The following is a 21,728-nucleotide window of genomic DNA, read 5'->3' on the forward strand; positions in this document are numbered from 1 at the left end:
CAGATATGGCCTCGGAACACGGAGACCGAAAGGTCGAGCGTGAATCATATAGCAGATATCATCAACATAACGATGTTCACCATTGAAAACTACTCCATCTCACGTGATGATCGGTTATGGTTTAGTTGATTTGGATCACATAATCACTTAGAGGATTAGAGGGATGTCTATCTAAGTGGGAGTTCTTTAATTAATTTGATTAACTGAACTTAAATTTATCATGAAACTTAGTACCTGATTAGTATCTTGCTTGTTTATGTTTGATTGTAGATAGATGGCTCGTGCTGTTGTTCCGTTGAATTTTAATGCGTTCCTTGAGAAAGCAAAGTTGAAAGATGATGGTAGCAATTACACGGACTGGGTCCGTAACTTGAGGATTATCCTCATTGCTGCACAGAAGAATTACGTCCTGGAAGCACCGCTGGGTGCCAGGCCTGCTGCAGGAGCAACGCCGGATGTTATGAACGTCTGGCAGAGCAAAGCTGATGACTACTCGATAGTTCAGTGTGCCATGCTTTACGGCTTAGAATCGGGACTTCAACGACGTTTTGAACGTCATGGAGCATATGAGATGTTCCAGGAGTTGAAGTTAATATTTCAAGCAAATGCCCGGATTGAGAGATATGAAGTCTCCAATAAGTTCTATAGCTGCAAGATGGAGGAGAACAGTTCTGTCAGTGAGCATATACTCAAAATGTCTGGGTATAATAATCACTTGATTCAATTGGGAGTTAATCTTCCAGATGATTGCGTCATTGACATAATTCTTCAATCACTGCCACCAAGCTACAAGAGCTTCGTGATGAACTATAATATGCAAGGGATGAACAAGACTATTCCCGAGCTCTTCGCGATGCTGAAAGCTGCGGAGGTAGAAATCAAGAAGGAGCATCAAGTGTTGATGGTCAACAAGACCACTAGTTTCAAGAAAAAGGGCAAAGGGAAGAAGAAGGGGAACTTCAAAAAGAACGGCAAGCAAGTTGCTACTCAAGAGAAGAAACCCAAACCTGGACCTAAGCCTGAAACTGAGTGCTTCTATTGCAAGTAGACTGGTCACTGGAAGCGGAACTGCCCCAAGTATTTGGCGGATAAGAAGGATGGCAAGGTGAACAAAGGTATATGTGATATACATGTTATTGATGTGTACCTTACTAATGCTCGCAGTAGTACCTGGGTATTTGATACTGGTTCTGTTGCTAATATTTGCAACTCGAAACAGGGGCTGCGGATTAAGCGAAGATTGGCTAAGGACGAGGTGACGATGCGCGTGGGAAACGGTTCCAAAGTCGATGTGATCGCGGTCGGCACGCTACCTCTACATCTACCTTCGGGATTAATATTAGACCTAAATAATTTTTATTTGGTGCCAGCGTTGAGCATGAACATTATATCTGGATCTTGTTTAATGCGAGACGGTTATTCATTTAAATCAGAGAATAATGGTTGTTCTATTTATATGAGTAATATCTTTTATGGTCATGCACCCTTGAAGAGTGGTCTATTCTTGTTGAATCTCGATAGTAGTAACACACATATTCATAATGTTGAAGCCAAAAGATGCAGAGTTGATAATGAGAGTGCAACTTATTTGTGGCACTGCCGTTTAGGTCATATCGGTGTAAAGCGCATGAAGAAACTCCATACTGATGGACTTTTGGAACCACTTGATTATGAATCACTTGGTACTTGCGAACCGTGCCTCATGGGCAAGATGACTAAAACACCGTTCTCCGGAACTATGGAGAGAGCAACAGATTTGTTGGAGATCATACATACAGATGTATGTGGTCCGATGAATATTGAGGCTCGTGGCGGATATCGTTATTTTCTCACCTTCACAGATGATTTAAGCAGATATGGGTATATCTACTTAATGAAACATAAGTCTGAAACATTTGAAAAGTTCAAAGAATTTCAGAGTGAAGTTGAAAATCATCGTAACAAGAAAATAAAGTTTCTACGATCTGATCGTGGAGGAGAATATTTGAGTTACGAGTTTGGTGTACATTTGAAAAATTGTGGAATAGTTTCGCAACTCACGCCACCCGGAACACCTTAGCGTAATGGTGTGTCCGAACGTCGTAATCGTACTTTACTAGATATGGTGCGATCTATGATGTCTCTTACTAATTTACCGCTATCGTTTTGGGGATACGCTCTAGAGACGGCCGCATTCATGTTAAATAGGGCACCATCAAAATCCGTTGAGACGCCGCCTTATGAACTGTGGTTTGGCAAGAAACCAAAGTTGTCGTTTCTGAAAGTTTGGGGCTGTGATGCTTATGTGAAAAAGCTTCAACCTGATAAGCTCGAACCCAAATCGGAGAAATGTGTCTTCATAGGGTATCCAAAGTAAACTATTGGATACACCTTCTATCACAGATCCGAAGGCAAGACTTTTGTTGCTAAATTCGGAAGCTTTCTAGAGAAGGAGTTTCTCTCGAAAGAAGTGAGTGGGAGGAAAGTAGAACTTGATGAGGTAACTATACCTGCTCCCTTATTGGAAAGTAGTACATCACAGAAAACTGTTTCGGTGACACCTACACCAGTTAGTGAGGAAGCTAATGATAATGATCATGAAACTTCAGATCAAGATACTACTGAACCTCGTAGATCAACCAGAGTGAGATCCGCACCAGAGTGGTATGGTAATCCTGTTCTGGAAGTCATGCTACTAGATCATGATGAACCTACGAACTATGAAGAAGCGATGGTGAGCCCAGATTCCGCAAAATGGCTTGAAGCCATGAAATCTGAGATGGGATCCATGTATGAGAACAAAGTGTGGACTTTGGTTGACTTGCCCGATGATCGGCAAGCAATTGAGAATAAATGGATCTTCAAGAAGAAGACTGACGCTGACGGTAATGTTACTGTCTACAAAGCTCGACTTGTCGCAAAAGGTTTTCGACAAGTTCAAGGGGTTGACTACGATGAGACCTTCTCACCCGTAGCGATGCTTAAGTCTGTCCGAATCATGTTAGCAATTGCCGCATTTTATGATTATGAAATTTGGCAAATGTATGTCAAAACTGCATTCCTGAATGGATTTCTGGAAGAAGAGTTGTATATGATGCAACCAGAAGGTTTTGTCGATCCAAAAGGAGCTAACAAAGTGTGCAAGCTCCAGCTATCCATTTATGGACTGGTGCAAGCCTCTCAGAGTTGGAATAAATGTTTTGATAGTGTGATCAAAGCATTTGGTTTTATACAGACTTTTGGAGAAGCCTGTATTTACAAGAAAGTGAGTGGGAGCTCTGTAGCATTTCTGATATTATATGTGGATGACATATTGTTAATTGGAAATGATATAGAATTTCTGGATAGCATAAAGGGATACTTGAATAAGAGTTTTTCAATGAAAGACCTCGGTGAAGCTGCTTACATATTAGGCATTAAGATCTATAGAGATAGATCAAAACGCTTGATTGGACTTTCACAAACAACATACCTTGACAAAATTTTGAAGAAGTTCAAAATGGATCAAGCAAAGAAAGGATTCTTGCCTGTGTTACAAGGTGTGAAATTGAGTAAGACTCAATGCCCGACCACTGCAGAAGATAGAGAGAATATGAAAGATGTTCCCTATGCATCAGCAATAGGATCTATCATGTATGCAATGCTGTGTACCAAACCTGATGTGTGCCTTGCTATAAGTCTAGCAGGAAGGTACCAAAGTAATCCAGGAGTGGATCACTGGACAGCGGTCAAGAACATCCTGAAATACCTGAAAAGGACTAAGGATATGCTTCTCGTATATGGAGGTGACAAAGAGCTCGTCGTAAAAGGTTACGTTGATGCAAGCTTTGACACTGATCCGGACGATTCTAAATCGCAAACCGGATACGTGTTTACATTAAACGGTGGAGCTGTCAGTTGGTGCAGTTCTAAACAAAGCGTCGTAGCAGGATCTACATGTGAAGCGGAGTACATAGCTGCTTCGGAAGCAGCGAACGAAGGAGTCTGGATGAAGGAGTTCATATCCGATCTAGGTGTCATACCTAGTGCATCGGGTCCAATGAAAATCTTTTGTGACAATACTGGTGCAATTGCCTTGGCAAAGGAATCCAGATTTCACAAGAGAACCAAACACATCAAGAGATGCTTCAATTCCATCCGGGATCTAGTCCAGGTGGGAGACATAGAAATTTGCAAGATACATACGGATCTGAATGTTGCAGACCCATTGACTAAGCCTCTTCCACGAGCAAAACATGATCAGCACCAAGACTCCATGGGTGCAAGAATCATTACGGTGTAATCTAGATTATTGACTCTAGTGCAAGTGGGAGACTGAAGGAAATATGCCCTAGAGGCAATAATAAAGTTATTATTTATTTCCTTATAATCATGATAAATGTTTATTATTCATGCTAGAATTGTATTAACCGGAAACATAATACATGTGTGAATACATAGACAAACAAAGTGTCACTAGTATGCCTCTACTTGACTAGCTCGTTAATCAAAGATGGTTATGTTTCCTAACCATGAACAATGAGTTGTTATTTGATTAACGAGGTCACATCATTAGTTGAATGATCTGATTGACATGACCCATTCCATTAGCTTAGCACCCGATCGTTTAGTATGTTGCTATTGCTTTCTTCATGACTTATACATGTTCCTATAACTATGAGATTATGCAACTCCCGTTTGCCGGAGGAACACTTTGGGTGCTACCAAACGTCACAACATAACTGGGTGATTATAAAGGAGCATTAAAGGTGTCTCCAAAGGTAGATGTTGGGTTGGCGTATTTCGAGATTAGGATTTGTCACTCCGATTGTCGGAGAGGTATCTCTGGGCCCTCTCGATAATGCACATCAAATAAGCCTTGCAAGCATTGCAACTAATGAGTTAGTTACGGGATGATGTATTACAGAACGAGTAAAGAGACTTGACGGTAACGAGATTGAACTAGGTATTGGATACCGACGATCGAATCTCGGGCAAGTAACATACCGATGACAAAGGGAACAACGTATGTTGTTATGCGGTCTGACCGATAAAGATCTTCGTAGAATATGTAGGAGCCAACATGGGCATCCAGGTCCCGCTATTGGTTATTGACCGGAGACGTGTCTCGGTCATGTCTACATTGTTCTCGAACCCGTAGGGTTCGCATGCTTAAAGTTACGATGACAGTTATATTATGAGTTTATGCATTTTGATGTACCGAAGGTTGTTCGGAGTCCCGGATATGATCACGGACATGACGAGGAGTCTCGAAATGGTCGAGACGTAAAGAATGATATATTGGAAGCCTATGTTTGGATATCGGAAGTGTTCCGGGTGAAATCGGGATTTTACCGGAGTACCGGGAAGGTTACCGGAACCCCCCGGGAGCTAAATGAGCCATGATGGGCCTTAGTGGAAAAGAGAAGAGGCATCCCTACATGGGCTGCGCGCCTCCCCCTTCCCCTAGTCCTATTAGGACTAGGAGAGGTGGCCGGCCCCCTCTCTCTCTTTTCCCCCTCCGCGAATCCTATTCCAACTAGGATTGGGGGGGGGGGAATCCTACTCCTAGAGGGAGTAGGACTCTCCTGGCGCACCCCTTGTGGCCGGCCAGCCTCCCCCCTTTGGTCCTTTATATACTGAGGTAGAGGCACCCTAGAACACACAAGTTGATCCACGTGATCTATTCCTTAGCCGTGTGCGGTGCCCCCAGCCACCATAGTCCTCGATAATACTGTAGCGGAGTTTAGGCGAAGCCCTGCTGCTGTAGTGCATCAAGATCGTCACCACGCCATCGTGCTGACGGAACTCTTCCCCGACACTTTGCTGGATCGGAGTCCGGGGATCGTCATCGAGCTGAACGTGTGCTCGAACTCGGAGGTGCCGTAGTTTCGGTGCTTGATCGGTTGGATCGTGAAGACGTACGACTACTTCCTCTACGTTGCGTCAACGCTTCCGCAGTCGGTCTGCGTGGGTACGTAGACAACACTCTCCCATCTTGTTGCTATGCATCACATGATCTTGCGTGTGCATAGGAAATTTTTTGAAATTACTACGAAACCCAACACCGGAATGGTCCGGAGGTAAAGATTGATATATAGGAAGTATGGTTTTGGCCACCGGAATTGTTCCGGGCATCGCCGGTAGTGTACCGGGACCACCGGAAGGGTCCGGGGGTCCACCAGGTGGGGCCACCAGCCCCGGAGGCCTACATGGGCCAATAGTGGGAAGGGACCAGCCCCTAGGTGGGCTGGGGCGCCTCCCACTAAGGCCCAAGGCGCCTCCAAGAGGGGAAGGGGGCAAACCCTAGGGCAGATGGGCCCTAAGGCCCACCCTAGGTGCGCCTCCCCCTCTCCCCCTTGTGGCCGCCTCCCAGATGGGATCTAGGGGCTGCCGCCACCCCTAGGGAGGGAACCCTAGGTGTTGGCGCAGCCCCTCCCTCCCCCTATATATACTTGAGGTATGGGGGCTGCCCAACACATGAATTCTCTCCCTGTTGGCGCAGCCCTACCCCTCTCCCTCCTCGTCTCTCGTAGTGCCTGGCGAAGCCCTGCTGGAGTCCCGCGCTCCTCCACCACCACCACGCCGTCGTGCTGCTGCTGGATGGAGTCTTCCCCAACCTCTCCTTCTCCCCTTGCTGGATCAAGGCGTAGGAGACGTCACCGGGCTGTACGTGTGTTGAACACGGAGGTTCCGTCCGTTCGGCACTAGGATCATCGGTGATTTGGATCACGACGAGTACGACTCCATCAACCCTGTTTACTTGAACGCTTCCACTTAGCGATCTACAAGGGTATGTAGATGCACTCTCCTTCCCCTCGTTGCTAGATTACTCCATAGATTGATCTTGGTGATGCGTAGAAAATTTTGAATTTCTGCTACGTTCCCCAACAGTTGCATCATGAGCTAGGTCTATGCGTAGTTTCTATGCACGAGTAGAACACAAAGCAGTTGTGGGCGTCGATATTGTCAATTTACTTGCCGTTACTAGTCTTATCTTGATTCGGCGGCATCGTGGGATGAAGCGGCCTGGACCGACCTTACACGTACTCTTACGTGAGACTGGTTCCACCGACTGACATGCACTAGTTGCATAAGGTGGCTAGCGGGTGTCTGTCTCTCCCACTTTAGTCGGATCGGATTCGATGAAAAGGGTCCTTATGAAGGGTAAATAGAAATTGGCATATCACGTTGTGGTTTTCGCGTAGGTAAGAAACATTCTTGCTAGAAACCTATAGAAGCCACGTAAAAAACTTGCAACAACATTTAGAGGACGTCTAACTTGTTTTTGCAGCAAGTGTTTTGTGATGTGATATGGCCAAAGGATGTGATGAATGATATATGTGATGTATGAGATGATCATGTTCTTGTAATAGGAATCACGACTTGCATGTCGATGAGTATGACAACCGGCAGGAGCCATAGGAGTTGTCTTTATTTATTTATGACCTACGTGTCAACATAAACGTCATGTAATTACTTTACTTTATTGCTAAAGCGTTAGCCATAGTAGTAGAAGTAATAGATGATGTGACAACTTCAAGAAGACACGATGATGGAGATCATGATGATGGAGATCATGGTGTCATGCCGGTGACAACGATGATCATGGAGCCCCGAAGATGGAGATCAAAAGGAGCAAAATGATATTGGTCATATCATGTCACTATTTGATTGCATGTGATGTTTATCATGTTTTACATCTTATTTTCTTAGAACGACGGTAGCTTAAATAAGATGATCCCTCTCTAAAATTTCAAGAAAAGTGTCCCCCCCTAACTGTGCACCATTGCGAAGGTTCGTTGTTTCGAAGCACCACGTGATGATCGGGTGTCATAGATTCTAACATTCGAATACAACGGGTGTTGACGAGCCTAGCATGTATAGACATGGCCTTGGAACACATGCGAAACACTTAGGTTGACTTGACGAGCCTAGCATGTACAGACATGGCCTCGGAACACAGAAGACCGAAAGATCGAACATGAGTCGTATAGAAGATACGATCAACATGAGATGTTCACCGTTGATGACTAGTCCGTCTCACATGATGATCGGACACGGCCTAGTCGATTCGGATCATGTTTCACTTAGATGACTAGAGGGATGTCTATCTGAGTGGGAGTTCATTAAATAATTTGATTAGATGAACTCAATTATCATGAACATAGTCTAAATTGTCTTTGCAAATATGTTGTAGATAAATAGCTCACGTTGTAGCTCCCTGTTTCAATACGTTCCTAGAGAAAGATTAAGTTGAAAGATATTGTAAGCAATGATGCGGACTAGGTCCGTAGTCCGAGGAGTGTCCTCACTGCTACACAGAAGGCTTACGTCTTTGATGCACCGCTCGATGTGCAAACCCCTACAACGTCGTTTGTGAATGTTGTGAACACCTGACAGACACATCCTGATGACTACTTGATAGTTTAGTGCACCATACTTTACGGCTTAGAATCGGGATTCCAATGACGTTTTGAACGCCATAGAACATATGAGATGCTCCAAGTGCTGAAATTGGGATTTCAGGCTCATGCCCATGTTGGGAGGTGTGAGACCTCTGACAAGTTCTTTTGCCAACAAGATGGAGGAGAATAGCTCAGCTAGTGAGCATGTGCTCAGAATGTCTGGGTGCTACAATCACTTAAAGCAGTGGGAGTTAAACTTCTAGATAAGATAGTGATTGATGGAGTTCTCTAGCCACTATCACTAAGCTACTAGATCTTCGTGATGAACTATGACATGCAAGGGATGGAGTTGATCCCGGAGCTGTTCGCGGTGCTTAAGACCGTAAAGGGTAGAAATCAAGAAGGAGCATCAAGTGTTGATGGTTTAACAAGACCACTGGTTTCAAGAAGGGCAAGGGCTAGAAGGGAAACTTCATGGATGGCAAACCAGTTGCCGCTCCAGTAAAGGAACCCAAGGTTGAACCCAAACCCGAGACTAAGTGCTTCTATTGTAAGGGGAGCGGTCACTGGTAGCGAAATTACCCCAAATGCATGGTAGAAAAGAAGGCTGGCAACTTCAACAAAGTATATACGTGTTATTAATGTGTACCTCACTAGTACTCCTGGTAGCACCTGGGTATTGGATACCGGTTCAGTTACTATTATTGGTAACTTGAAGCAAAAGCTACGGACTAAACGGAGACTGGCTAAGAGCAAGGTGACGATGTGTGTTGGAAGTGTTTCCAAAGTAGATGAGATCACCATCGCACGCTCCATCTACCTTCAGAATTAGTATTGAACCTAGATAAATGTTATCAGGTGTCTACGTTGAGCATGAATATGATTAGATCATGTTCATTGCAATACGGCCATTCATTTAAGTTAGAGAATACTGGTTATTCTGTTTACATGAATGATACCTTTCATGGTCATGCACCCTATGTGAATGGTTCATTGAATCTCGGTCGTGGTAATACACATGTTCACGCCAAAAGATGTAGAGTTAATAATGATAGTACCACTTTCTTGTGGCACTGCCGTTTAGGTCATATTGGCGTAAGATGCATGAAGAAACTCCATGTAGATGGATGTTTGGAGTCACTTGATTTTGAATCGCTTGACACATGCAAGCCATGCCTCATGGGCAGGATGACTAAGACCTCGCTTTCAGGTACAATGAAATGGGCAAGTGACTTGTTGGAAATCATGCATGCTGATGCATGTGATCCAATGAGAATTGAAGCGTGCGGTGGATATCGCTATTTTCTCATCTTCACTGACAATTTGAGTAGATATAGGTATATTTACTTAATGAAGCACAAGTCTGAAACGTTTGAAAAGTTCAAGCAATTTCAGAGTGAAGTTAAGAATCATCATAACAAGAAGATCAAATTCCTACGATCTGATCAATGAGAATATCTGAGTTATGAGTTTGTTAAACACTTAAGACATTGTGGAATTGTTTCACAGTTGAAGCCACCTGGAACACCACTAGGTTATGGTGTGTCTGGACGTCGTAATCAAACCCTATGAGATATGGTGCGATCTATGATGTCTCTTACCGATCTACCGTTTTCATTTTGAGGATATGCGTTAAAGACAGCTGCATTCACTTTAGATTGGACACCATCTAAGTCTGTTGAGACGATGTCGTATGAACATTGGTTTGGCAAGAAACCAAAGTTGTCGTTTCTTAATGTTTGGGGCTGCGATGCTTAAGGCTTCAACCGGAGAAGCTCGAACCCAAAGCAGACAAACACATCTTCATAGAATACCCAAAGGTGACAGTTGGGTATACCTTCTATCTCAGATCCGAGGGCAAAATTGTTCGTCGCTAAGAACGGGTCCTTTCTCGAGAAGGAGTTTCTCTCGAAAGAATTGAGTGGGAGGAAGATAGAACTTGATGAGGTTGTCGAACCTTTACTTCAATCAGAGAGTGATGTAACACAGAAAGATGTTTTCTGTGGAGCCTACGTCTGTTGAATAGGAAGTTAATGATAGTGATCATGAAGCTTCGAATCAAGTTGCTATCGAACCTCGTAGGTCGACAAGGATATGTACTACTCCTGAGTGGTACGATAACCTTGTCTTAGATATCATGTTGTTAGACAACAATGAACCTACGAGCTATGGAGAAGCGATGGTGGGCCCGTATTCCGACAAATGGTTAGAAGCCATGAAATCCGAGATAGGATCCATGTATCAGAACAAAGTATGGACTTTGGTGGACTTGCCCGTTGATCGGCAAGCCATTGAGATAAATGGATCTTTAAGAAGAAGACGGACATGGGAGGTAGTGTTACCGTCTATGAAGCTCGACTTGTGGGAAAGAGTCTTTTCACAAGTTCAAGGAGTTGCTACGATGATAATTTCTCACACGTAGCGATGCTTAAGTCCGTCGGAATCATGTTAGCATTAGCTGTATTTTTCGATTATGAAATCTTACAGATGGATGTCAAAACAAGTGTTCTTACCAGTTTTCGTAAGAAAAGTTGTATGTGATACAATAAAAGGTTTTGTCGATCCTAAGGATGCTAAAAGGTATGCTGGCTCCAGCAATCCTTCTATGGACTAGAGCAAGCATCTCAGAATCGGAATATATGTTTTGATGGAGTGATCAAAGCTTTTAGGTTTATACAATGTTTGCTAGAAACTTGTATTTACAAGAAAGTGAGTGGGAGCACTACAATATTTCTGATAAGTATATGTGGATGACATATTGTTGATCTGAAATAATGTAGAATTTCTGGAAAGCAAAAACGGTTGTTTGAAGAGTGATTCAAAGGAAGACCTGGATAAAGATGCTTACATATTGGGCATCAAGATCTATAGAAATAGATCAAGACGCCTGATGATACTTTCAAAGAACGCACACCTTGACATGTTTTTTGAAAGAGTTCAAAATAGATCAGTCAAAGAAGGGGTTCTCACTTGAGTTGTAAGGTGTAAAGTTGAGTAAGACTCGAAGATTGACCACGGCAGAAGAAAGAGGAAGGACGAAGGTCGTCCCCTATGCTTTTGTCATAGGCTCTATACGGTATGCCATGCTGAGTACCGCACCTGATGTGTGCCTTGCCACATGTCTGGCAAGAGGGTACAAAGGTGATCTAGGACTGGATCACCAGATAGCGGTCAAAATTATCCTTAGAGGAATAAGGAAATGTTTCTCAGTTATGGAGGTGATAAAGAGTTCGACGTAAAGAGTTACATCGATGCAAGCTTAACACCTATCCGGATAGCTCTGATTAGAGATACCGGATACGTATAATGGAGCAACAATTTGGAATAGCTCCAAGTGGAACGTGGTAGCAGCATCTACGATATAAAGTTTTGCGAAATACATAGGGATCTGAATATGGCAAGACCCGTTGACTACAACCTTTCTCACAAGCATCACATGATCAAACCCAAAACTCTTGGAGTGTTTATCACATAGTGATGTGAACTAGATCATTGAGTCTAGTAGACTCTTGGATGTTGGTCACATGACGATGTGACCTGTGAGTGTTAATCACATGGCAATGTGAACTAGATTATTTACTCTAGTGCAAGTGGGAGACTGTTGGAAGTATGCCCTAGAGGCAATAATAAATTGGTTATTATTATATTTCCTTGTTCATGATAATCGTTTATTATCCATGCTAGAATTGTATTGATAGGAAACTCAGATACATGTGTGGATACATAGACAACACCATGTCCCTAGTAAGCCTCTAGTTGACTAGCTCGTTGATCAATAGATGGTTACGGTTTCCTGACCATGGACATTGGATGTCGTTGATAACGGGATCACATCATTAGGAGAATGATGTGATGGACAAGACCCAATCCTAAGCCTAGCACAAAGATCGTGTAGTTCGTATGCTAAAGCTTTTCTAATGTCAAGTATCATTTCCTTAGACCATGAGATTGTGCAACTCCCGGATTCCGTAGGAGTGCTTTGGGTGTGCCAAACGTCACAACGTAACTGGGTGGCTATAAAGGTACACTACAGGTATCTCCAAAAGTGTCTGTTGGGTTGGCACGAATCGAGACTGGGATTTGTCACTCCGTGTAAACGGAGAGGTATCTCTGGGCCCACTCGGTAGGACATCATCATAATGTGCACAATGTGACCAAGGAGTTGATCATGGGATGATGTGTTACAGAACGAGTAAAGAGACCTGCCGGTAACAAGATTGAACAAGGTATCAGGATACCGACGATCGAATCTCGGGCAAGTATCGTACCAATGGACAAAGGGAATTGAATACGGGATTGATTGAATCCTCGACATCGTGGTTCATCCGATGAGATCATCGTGGAACATGTGGGAGCCAACATGGGTATCCAGATCCCGCTGTTGGTTATTGACCGGAGAGTCATCTCGGTCATGTCTGCATGTCTCCCAAACCCGTAGGGTCTACACACTTAAGGTTCGACGACGCTAGGGTTATAGGGAAGGTATGTATGCGGTTACCGAATGTTGTTCGGAGTCCCGGATGAGATCCCGGACGTCACGAGGAGTTCCGGAATGGTCCGGAGGTAAATATTGATATATAGGAAGTATAGTTTTGGCCACCGGAATTGTTCCGGGCATCACCGGTAGTGTACCGGGACCACCAGAAGGGTCCGGGGGTCCACCAGGTGGGGCCACCAGCCCCGGAGGCCTACATGGGCCAATAGTGGGAAGGGACCAGCCCCTAGGTGGGCTAGGGCGCCTCCCACTAAGGCCCAAGGCGCCTCCAAGAGGGGAAGGGGGCAAACTCTAGGGCAGATGGGCCCTAAGGCCCACCCTAGGTGCGCCTCCCCCTCTCCCCCTTGTGGCCGCCTCCTAGATGGGATCTAGGGGCTGCCGCCACCCCTAGGGAGGGAACCCTAGGTGTTGGCGCAGCCTCTCCCCTCCCCCTATATATACTTGAGGTATGGGGGCTGCCCAACACACGAATTCTCTCCATGTTGGCGCAGCCCTACCCCTCTCCCTCCTCGTCTCTCGTAGTGCTTGGTGAAGCCCTGCTCGAGTCCCGTGCTCCTCCACCACCACCACGCCGTCGTGCTGCTGCTAGATGGAGTCTTCCCCAACCTCTCCTTCTCCCCTTGCTGGATCAAGGCGTAGGAGACGTCACCGGGTTGTACGTGTGTTGAACACGGAGGTGCCGTACGTTCGGCACTAGGATAATCGGTGATTTGGATCACGACGAGTACGACTCCATCAACCCCGTTCACTTGAACGCTTCCGCTTAGCGATCTACAAGGGTATGTAGATGCACTCTACTTCCCCTCGTTGCTAGATTACTCCATAGATTGATCTTGGTGATGCGTAGAAAATTTTGAATTTCTGCTACGTTCCCCAACATACAACGCCATGGCTGGATCATCTGTCTGGTCCTACGACTGACTCGGTCGTGATTGATTTCAGCTTCACCGTGGTGATGATCAACTCCGTGGTGGATATTAACTGGCCTGACACATCAGGTGAAATCCATCCAGTATATTTTTATGTTATATATTGCTTTCTTTAACAGAGCAATTACTCCGACTAGCAAGGTTGTCTAATGCAGGACCCTAAACCGCCATATTGGTGCAAATTTAAAGGCCGTCAGAAAATTTCCGGCTTAAAAAGAAGGATTCCGGTTTAATATCCGGCTTAAGGGAAACTTATCTCCCACAAAGCTTTGAAGCTCTCGATAGCCGATTCAAAATACCGGTTCAAGAAGAATTTATCTCTTGCAAAAAGTTAAAGGTTGCCCAAGAGGACCTGCTGCCCTGACGCGCGGTTCAAACATGGGTGTCCTGCCTTATGGGCTCATCTTCATATGATTACTTGGGGGCTTCCTGTTCAAACATAGGTGTATTCACCAAAGAGAACATGGCGTTACTACCCTCTTGATGCGGCTATCAAGACAATATTATCATCAGGGGCCAAAGAGAGTTTGTTGCACACCACAACTCAAACATAGGCACCCGGCGAGCACAGCTCAGAAATATATCACATGGGGGCTTCTGCTTGCAAAGCGGAGTCCTGTCCATTAATCCGGCTATCACGCCACAACAAAGCTTGGGAGCTTCACACCCAAGGGGCCAAAGAGAGTCTTGTTGCTACGCACAACTCAAACATAGGCACCCATTGAGCACAACTCACAAAGTTACTTGGGGGCTCTTTGTGTAAAGTAACAAAGAGTTTGAAAGGACCCTTGTAATTGGGTATCGACCCACGGCTTGGAAGCCTGGTGTATTCACCTAAAACCCCGGGTTAACCTGCCTTCATCAAGTAAGCCACTCCTATCCACGTAATCCTGGCATGACCCACCGAACGTTTGACAGTTACTCTCATTGAGACCCTGAACTTGTCAAAGTTAAAACAATGATTGGTTAGTTGGAGGCCCATCTTAAAATGCTTTGTCAAATGGTTTAACTCAGCGGCCTGGCAACCCATGAAAAGCCTCGAATTTGGGCCTAGCAGCCCTTGAAAAGCCTCGACTACACGGTTTTATTTGCCTTTGTCAAGATTTTTCTCTTTTGATAAATTTTATGTTGAACCGGTGTCTATTGACCCGGCATGACTATCAGTCATCAAATTAACCCGGTGTTCGTTAACCCGGCTCGACTTTCAACTACAAGTTGTCAGTACATAATCACTTATAATCCGGTGTTTATTGACCCGACCTGGCTTTGGACTATAAGTCGCCATTATATATTTGGATTGCGCCATTAGAATTATGCGCTTATAAATCATTGGGTATATTATTCAAATAGCCAACATGGCTGGATTTTAATTATGGTTATCAATAACCAATATTATGATTAAGGTTTCCAAAGTCGCTTTTGCGCAATGGCTATCATATTATCAATAGATATGATTTATTCTACAATTGAAGGAATAGTCCCGAGTTGCTGCAGGCTTACGACCCGGCACTTGGGGGCTACATTATTTCAGTTGAAATTACATCAAATACACAAGTCTCATGTCGCTGCAAGCATGCACCATGACACTTGGGGGCTAATGCAAAGTCATTTTTTGCTCACCTCATTGAAGACCCGACTCATCACATCATAATGAGCCGGCCCTTGGAGGCTACCAATTGCTCTTGTCAACAATTCAAGGTACACAAATTTTTATTTATCATTGAAGGGTCCACTGCTCAGTTGGTAAAGCACAAGGCTCTTAACCTTGTGGACATGGATTCAAGCCCCATGATGGGGGTTACATCATATGATGTTATTTTCATTGAAGTATATATCAAAGTCCCAGCTCAATATTATCTTACTGAGCCGACCCTTGGGGGCTACACGTTGCTGTTCAAAGTTTACATGATTATATTTGCAAAGTCCCTGCTCATTATTGAATAATGACCCGACCCTTGGGGGCTACACTGGTTGAAGTTTTTATGAGCATATGGCAATTTCAAGTCCCAGGTTGCTGCAAGCATGACAACCCGTCACTTGGGGGCTACATATGTGGAATACTTAGTTCTGACTGCTGATTGAGATGAACAACCCGGATTTCTTCAAGATTGTGATATTCATATTGAAGCAAGTCATAAGATGTTGCTATGCTACCTTCTTAAGACATGGGGGCTACAAGTGATAGGCATATAAGAGGTATATTTTAAAACTTGATGTTAACTACAATTATGACCCGATGCCATCAATATTTGTAAACCGGAAATGATAAACCGGCAAGTTCAATTCTTAAACCGGCAAAGTTCTACATTCTTAAACCGGCAAGTTCTACATTCTTAAACCGGCTGAAGATCAAATGAGTATTTCAAAGGCCAATATTTTTGTTAAGCATTGGGAGCTGAAGTCAAAGGAGTTATTCTTCACAATATTTCTCTGTGACAAACCAATATCAGCAAATTGATTATGAAGCTGGCCTATTGACCCGGATTTTCTACAAGGAAATGACAAGGATTTAAAGATGCCTAGGATCAGTTTAACATGGATAAATCCAAATTAAACTGGGGGCTAATGTCAGGGATATACCCCGCGGTATGACCCGACTGGAGTTGTAAACCGGCCGGGACTTGGTAAACCGGCGGATGGTAAACCGGCGGAGAGTTAAGATAGAGAGTCAAGACAGATGGCTAAGACAATGTTAAATCGGCAGACAATGTTAAACCGGCAGACAATGTTAAACTGGCAAACAATGTTAAATCGGCAGACAATGTTAAACCGGCAGACGTTAAGAAGCCCAAGAAGGGAAGTCAAAATAGTTTAAGTTAAAGTCCGAGTTGGAATCCACATGTAACCCGCCCCTTAAACATATATAAGGAGGGGCAGGGCTCCTCAAAGGAGGACAGACAAGAAAATAACAATCTCTAGGGCTAGACACAATTAGAGGAGAGCCGGTTTATGGCGACTCCCTCGTGATGATAATGAGATTTACGACGACTCCCTCGTGATGATAATGAGATCTAGCCTCAAACAGCATGTAGGGTTGTTACCGGATGATGTTTCCTGGGGCCCGAAGCTGTCTAAATCCTCGTCTTGTATTGCGTTTCTCGATTCCGCTCAACCCCTCTCAAGCTATCACATAGATGCGTTGGCCTCACGACTAAGTCCTTTCGCTAGGACATCTGACGTGTTAATTCCACGACAGGTAGTAAAGGTAAATTCTCTCTATAGACATGATAAAGCTGAAATCCCATTTACTAAGTTTGCTAGCCCATGCTTAGATGAGTTTGATAAATTTATGGCTAAGCAATAAGACTTTAATGCTTATTTTGGTAGACAATTGAAATACAATTCAAATATGCTTGAACACTTGGGTGATTATATGGCTAATGTCAAAGGTGAACTTAAACTTATTAGTAAACATGCTTCTATGGTTGCCATTCAAGTAGAACAAGTACTTAAAGCTCAAAATGATTTGCTCAATGAATTGAATAGTAAGAATAATGATAATGCTGTTAGAGTGGCTACTAGAACTGGTAAAATGACTCAGGAACCTTTGTATCCTGAAGGCCACCCTAAGAGAATTGAGCAAGATTCTCAGAGAAATAATATAGATGCACCTAGTCCTTCTAAAAGGAAGAAAAAGGAAAATGATAGGACTTTGCATGCTTCTAGTGAACCTGTTACTGAAACACCTGAGAATCCAAATGATATTTCTATTTCTGATGCTGAAACTCAATCTGGTAACGAACCTGAAACTAGTAATAATGTTAATGATAATGTTCATGATGATGCTCAACCTAGTAATGATAATGATGTAGAAATTGAACCTGTTGTTGATCTTGATAACCCACAATCAAAGAATCAACGTTATGATGAGAAAGACTTTGTTGCTAGGAAACATGGTAAAGAAAGAGAACCATGGGTTCAGAAACCCATGCCTTTTCCTCCCAAACCATCCAAGAAAAAGGATGATGAGGATTTTGAGCGCTTTGCTGAAATGATTAGACCTATCTTTTTGCGTATGTGATTAAATGATATGCTCAAAATGAATCCTTATGCTAAGTATATGAAAGATATTGTTACAAATAAAAGAAAGATACCAGAAGCTGAAATTTCCACCATGCTTGCTAATTATACTTTTAAGGGTGGAATACCAAAGAAACTTGGAGATCCAGGAGTACCCACTATACCATGCTCTATTAAAAGAAACTATGTTAAAACTGCTTTATGTGATCTTGGAGCCGATGTTAGTGTTATGCCTCTCTCTTTATATCGTAGACTTGATTCGAATAAGTTGACGTCTACTAAAATATCTTTGCAAATGGCTGATAAATCAACTGCTATACCTGTCGGTATTTGTGAGGATGTGCCTGTTGTAGTTGCAGACGCTACTATTTTAACGGGCTTTGTTATTCTTGATATTCCCGAGGACGATAGTATGTCTATTATTCTTGGAAGACCCTTTTTGAATACTGCACGGGCTGTTATTGATTGCACTAAAGGCAATGTCACTTTCCTTGTTAATGGTAATGAGCATACGGTACACTTTCCAAGGAAACAACCTCAAGTTCACAGTATCAATTCTATTGGAAAAATTCCATCGATTATATTTGGAGGTTTTGAATTTCCTCTTCCTACTGTCAACAAGAAATATGATATTCTTATTATTGAGGATGTGCATATCCCCGTTGAGGTAACATAGTGTTATTCAAAATTTCTCCGGTTCCATGTTATTCGGAATGAGTTCGTTAACAAGACTTGATCAACCTTGTTAGTGGATTCCTTTTGATGAGCATGAGATGGATGAAACTAGAAGGCACAACCTTCCGTACCCTCCTTTTACTTTCTGTTATTTATATTAAATAAAATAAAAATAAATATTTTTCTGTCTGTTATCTGATTATCCGTGCAATATAAAAATACCCTGAAAATAAAAGTTCTCCAAATGCCCTGAAATTTAAATATGATTTTTTCTGGAATATTTGAGAATATTTGGCACTGAGAACACAGCAGGGGGGTCAACCACCTGCCCACGAGGGTGGAGGGCGCGCCCTACCCCCCTAGGCGCCCCCTGCCTCGTGGGCCCATGATGGCCCTCCTCCACTTATCCTTTCACCCACACAGTCCTTCTTCCTCCCCCAAACACGAATATCCAGCTCAAACCCGAGCCAAAGCTCGTTTTGCTGCCATTTTCGATCTCCTTGCTCAAAGCACCTCTCACAAAACTGCTTGGGGAGATTGTTCCTTGGTATGTGACTACTCCAGTTTTTGTTCTAGTGCTTTATTCATTGCAAATTTTTGCTGCTTAGGTGACCCTGTTCTTGAGCTTGCATGTCAAATTTATTTGGTCAAAAGTAGTTTTGATGCATGATATAGGCCCTAGGCACTTGTAGGAGTAGTTGCTATCAATATTATTGAGTTTGGTTTACTTTTATTTTGAAGTTACTAAAAAATTTCCGAATTTTTCAGAAGAAGAAAAATGCTTAGGAAAATGTTCCAAGGTGGTTCCTCAAGGAAGCAAGGACCCAGACTTGCAATGCGTGATGCTGATGATGAGCCACCAAGAGACGCTCCAGTGCGTCCTTGTGAGTGGCCTTCTGAAAATTTTATGGATCGAGCAGGAATTAAAGAAGAATTCAACGCATATTTGCGTAATGCCGATCTTGTGAGCTTCGAGGAAGAGAAGTGCAGTCAGTATCACAACCTCACTAGTACCTTTGTGAGGAGGTTTGAATTTTCAACTTCACGTAATTCTCCAACTGTCCTGTTTGATCTTTATGAAAATTCTTATACTATGGACTTAGAGGACTTTACCACTGCTTGAAAACTTCCACAATGGGGTAGTATAAGGGATCCTCGCAAATATGAATTTAGAGATTTTCTTACTAGCATAACTGTGGGAGAATCTAGAGATATTACACAAGCTACCATAGGGAGCATTCACTTTCCAGCTATATATTATTTTGCTCTCTTCATAGGTAGATGCATTAATGGTAAAGATGAGGCATGTCATATGTGTGTCCCTGACCTCAGTATTCTTAGGAGTGCTGTGTTAGGAGATAAACCTTATAATTTGGGAGCCATTGTTGCACGTAGGTTGCATCTTAATATATTTAATGGAGATTTCTTTGAAGGAATTTATGCAACCCGCATAGCTGATTTTCTTGGTATAGCCATACGCGAAGATGATATTGAATTACCTCCTACTTACCTAGACTTTAATGCTATGGTTCACCACCAGTTTGTCGAGAGGAATGAATCACCTCTCCAGTATCGACTAATCTTTGACAGACGCCGTGTTGTCCATATTACTCTCCCTGCTCCTGCCTTCTTTGATCATCAGGCAAAAGGAAGATATACTATTACCAGAGAGGAGGCAGATGAGTACGAGAGGAGAGCGGAGGCCGCTCGTTGCCACACTGTAGCTCAGCAGGCGATAGCCGCTGCATCGCAGTACGACCCCAGCTACTATTATGGATATCTGCCAGGCCAGCCGTGGCCGTAGACCAACTTAGGACAAAAGCCTAAGCTTGGGGGAGTACATATTTACCACCGACATTACATTTATGTTCACGCACTCATTGCTAGATGTTGGTGCTCATACTTTTTCATTATATCATCCATGCTAGTTTATTTTCCTTTTTATGCTTTCTTCTTGTGTGTTTAATAAACCTTAAGAAAAAACAAAAAAATTTAGTTATAGCTTTTAGTTAGTTTAATTTCCAAGCTTGTAGTAGTAATTAAAAAGAAAACCCAAAAAGATTTCATGTTCTTCTTTTGCTTGTTGGGAGCTCTCCCGAGTAAATAGTTTCATTTCTTTTCTCTTCTTTGGGGGTCGATAGGAGAAGACCGTAATTAAATTGTTGAAGTAGCTATTATATACATTATTGTTGATCTGACAAAAGAGCCCATATTGCCTTGTCTTCTCCTTTTTATTAAATGCTTGCAGATTCCAGCTTAGTCCAATGCACATGCACTATTGTTATTATTCACATCGTTCGGTCGTGCAAGTGAATGGCAATTATGACGATATATGATGGACTGACTGAGATGAGAAATTTTTGCTGCTTAGGTGACCCTGTTCTAGAGCTTGCATGTCAAATTTATATGGTCAAAAGTAGTTTTGATGCATGATATAGGCTCTAGGCACTTGTAGGAGTAGTTGCTATCAATATTATTGAGCTTTGTTCACTTTTATTTTGAAGTTACTAAAAATTTCAGAAATTTTTCAGAGGAAGAAATATGTTTAGGAAAATATACCAAGGTGGCTCTTCAAGGAAACAAGAGCCCAGGCTTGCAATGCGTGATACTGATGATGAGCCACCAAGAAACGCTCTAGTGCGTCCTTGTGAATGGCCTTCGGAAAATTTTATGGATCGAGCGGGAATTAAGGAAGAATTTAACGCGTATTTGCGTAATGCTAATCTTGTGAGCTTCGAGGAAGAAAAGTGCAGCCAGTATCATTATCTCACTAGTTCCTTTGTGAGGAGGTTTGAATTTTCATCTTCACGCAATTCTCCAACTGTCATGTTTGATCTTTATGAAAATTCATACACTATGGACTTAGAGGATTTTACCACTGCTTGCAAACTTCCACAATGGGGTAGTATCAGGAATCCTCGCAAATCTGAATTTAGAGATTTTCTTGCTAGTATAACTATGAGGGAATCTAGAGATATAACACAAGCTACTATAGGGAGCATTCACTTTCCTGCTATACATTATTTTGCTCTCTTCATAGGTAGATGCATTAATGGTAAAGATGAGGCATGTCACATGTGTGTCCCTGACCTCAGTATTCTTAGGAGTGCTGTGTTAGGAGATAAATCTTATAATTTGGGAGCCATTGTTGCACGTAGGTTGCATCTTAATAGATTTAATGGAGATTTCTTTGGTGGAATTTATGCAACCCGCATAGCTAATTTTCTTGGTGTAGCCATACGC

The sequence above is a fragment of the Triticum urartu genome, chromosome 2A (genome assembly GCF_056163025.1).
Source record: "Triticum urartu cultivar PI428250 chromosome 2A, HENAU_Tu73, whole genome shotgun sequence".
NCBI lineage: Eukaryota > Viridiplantae > Streptophyta > Magnoliopsida > Poales > Poaceae > Triticum > Triticum urartu.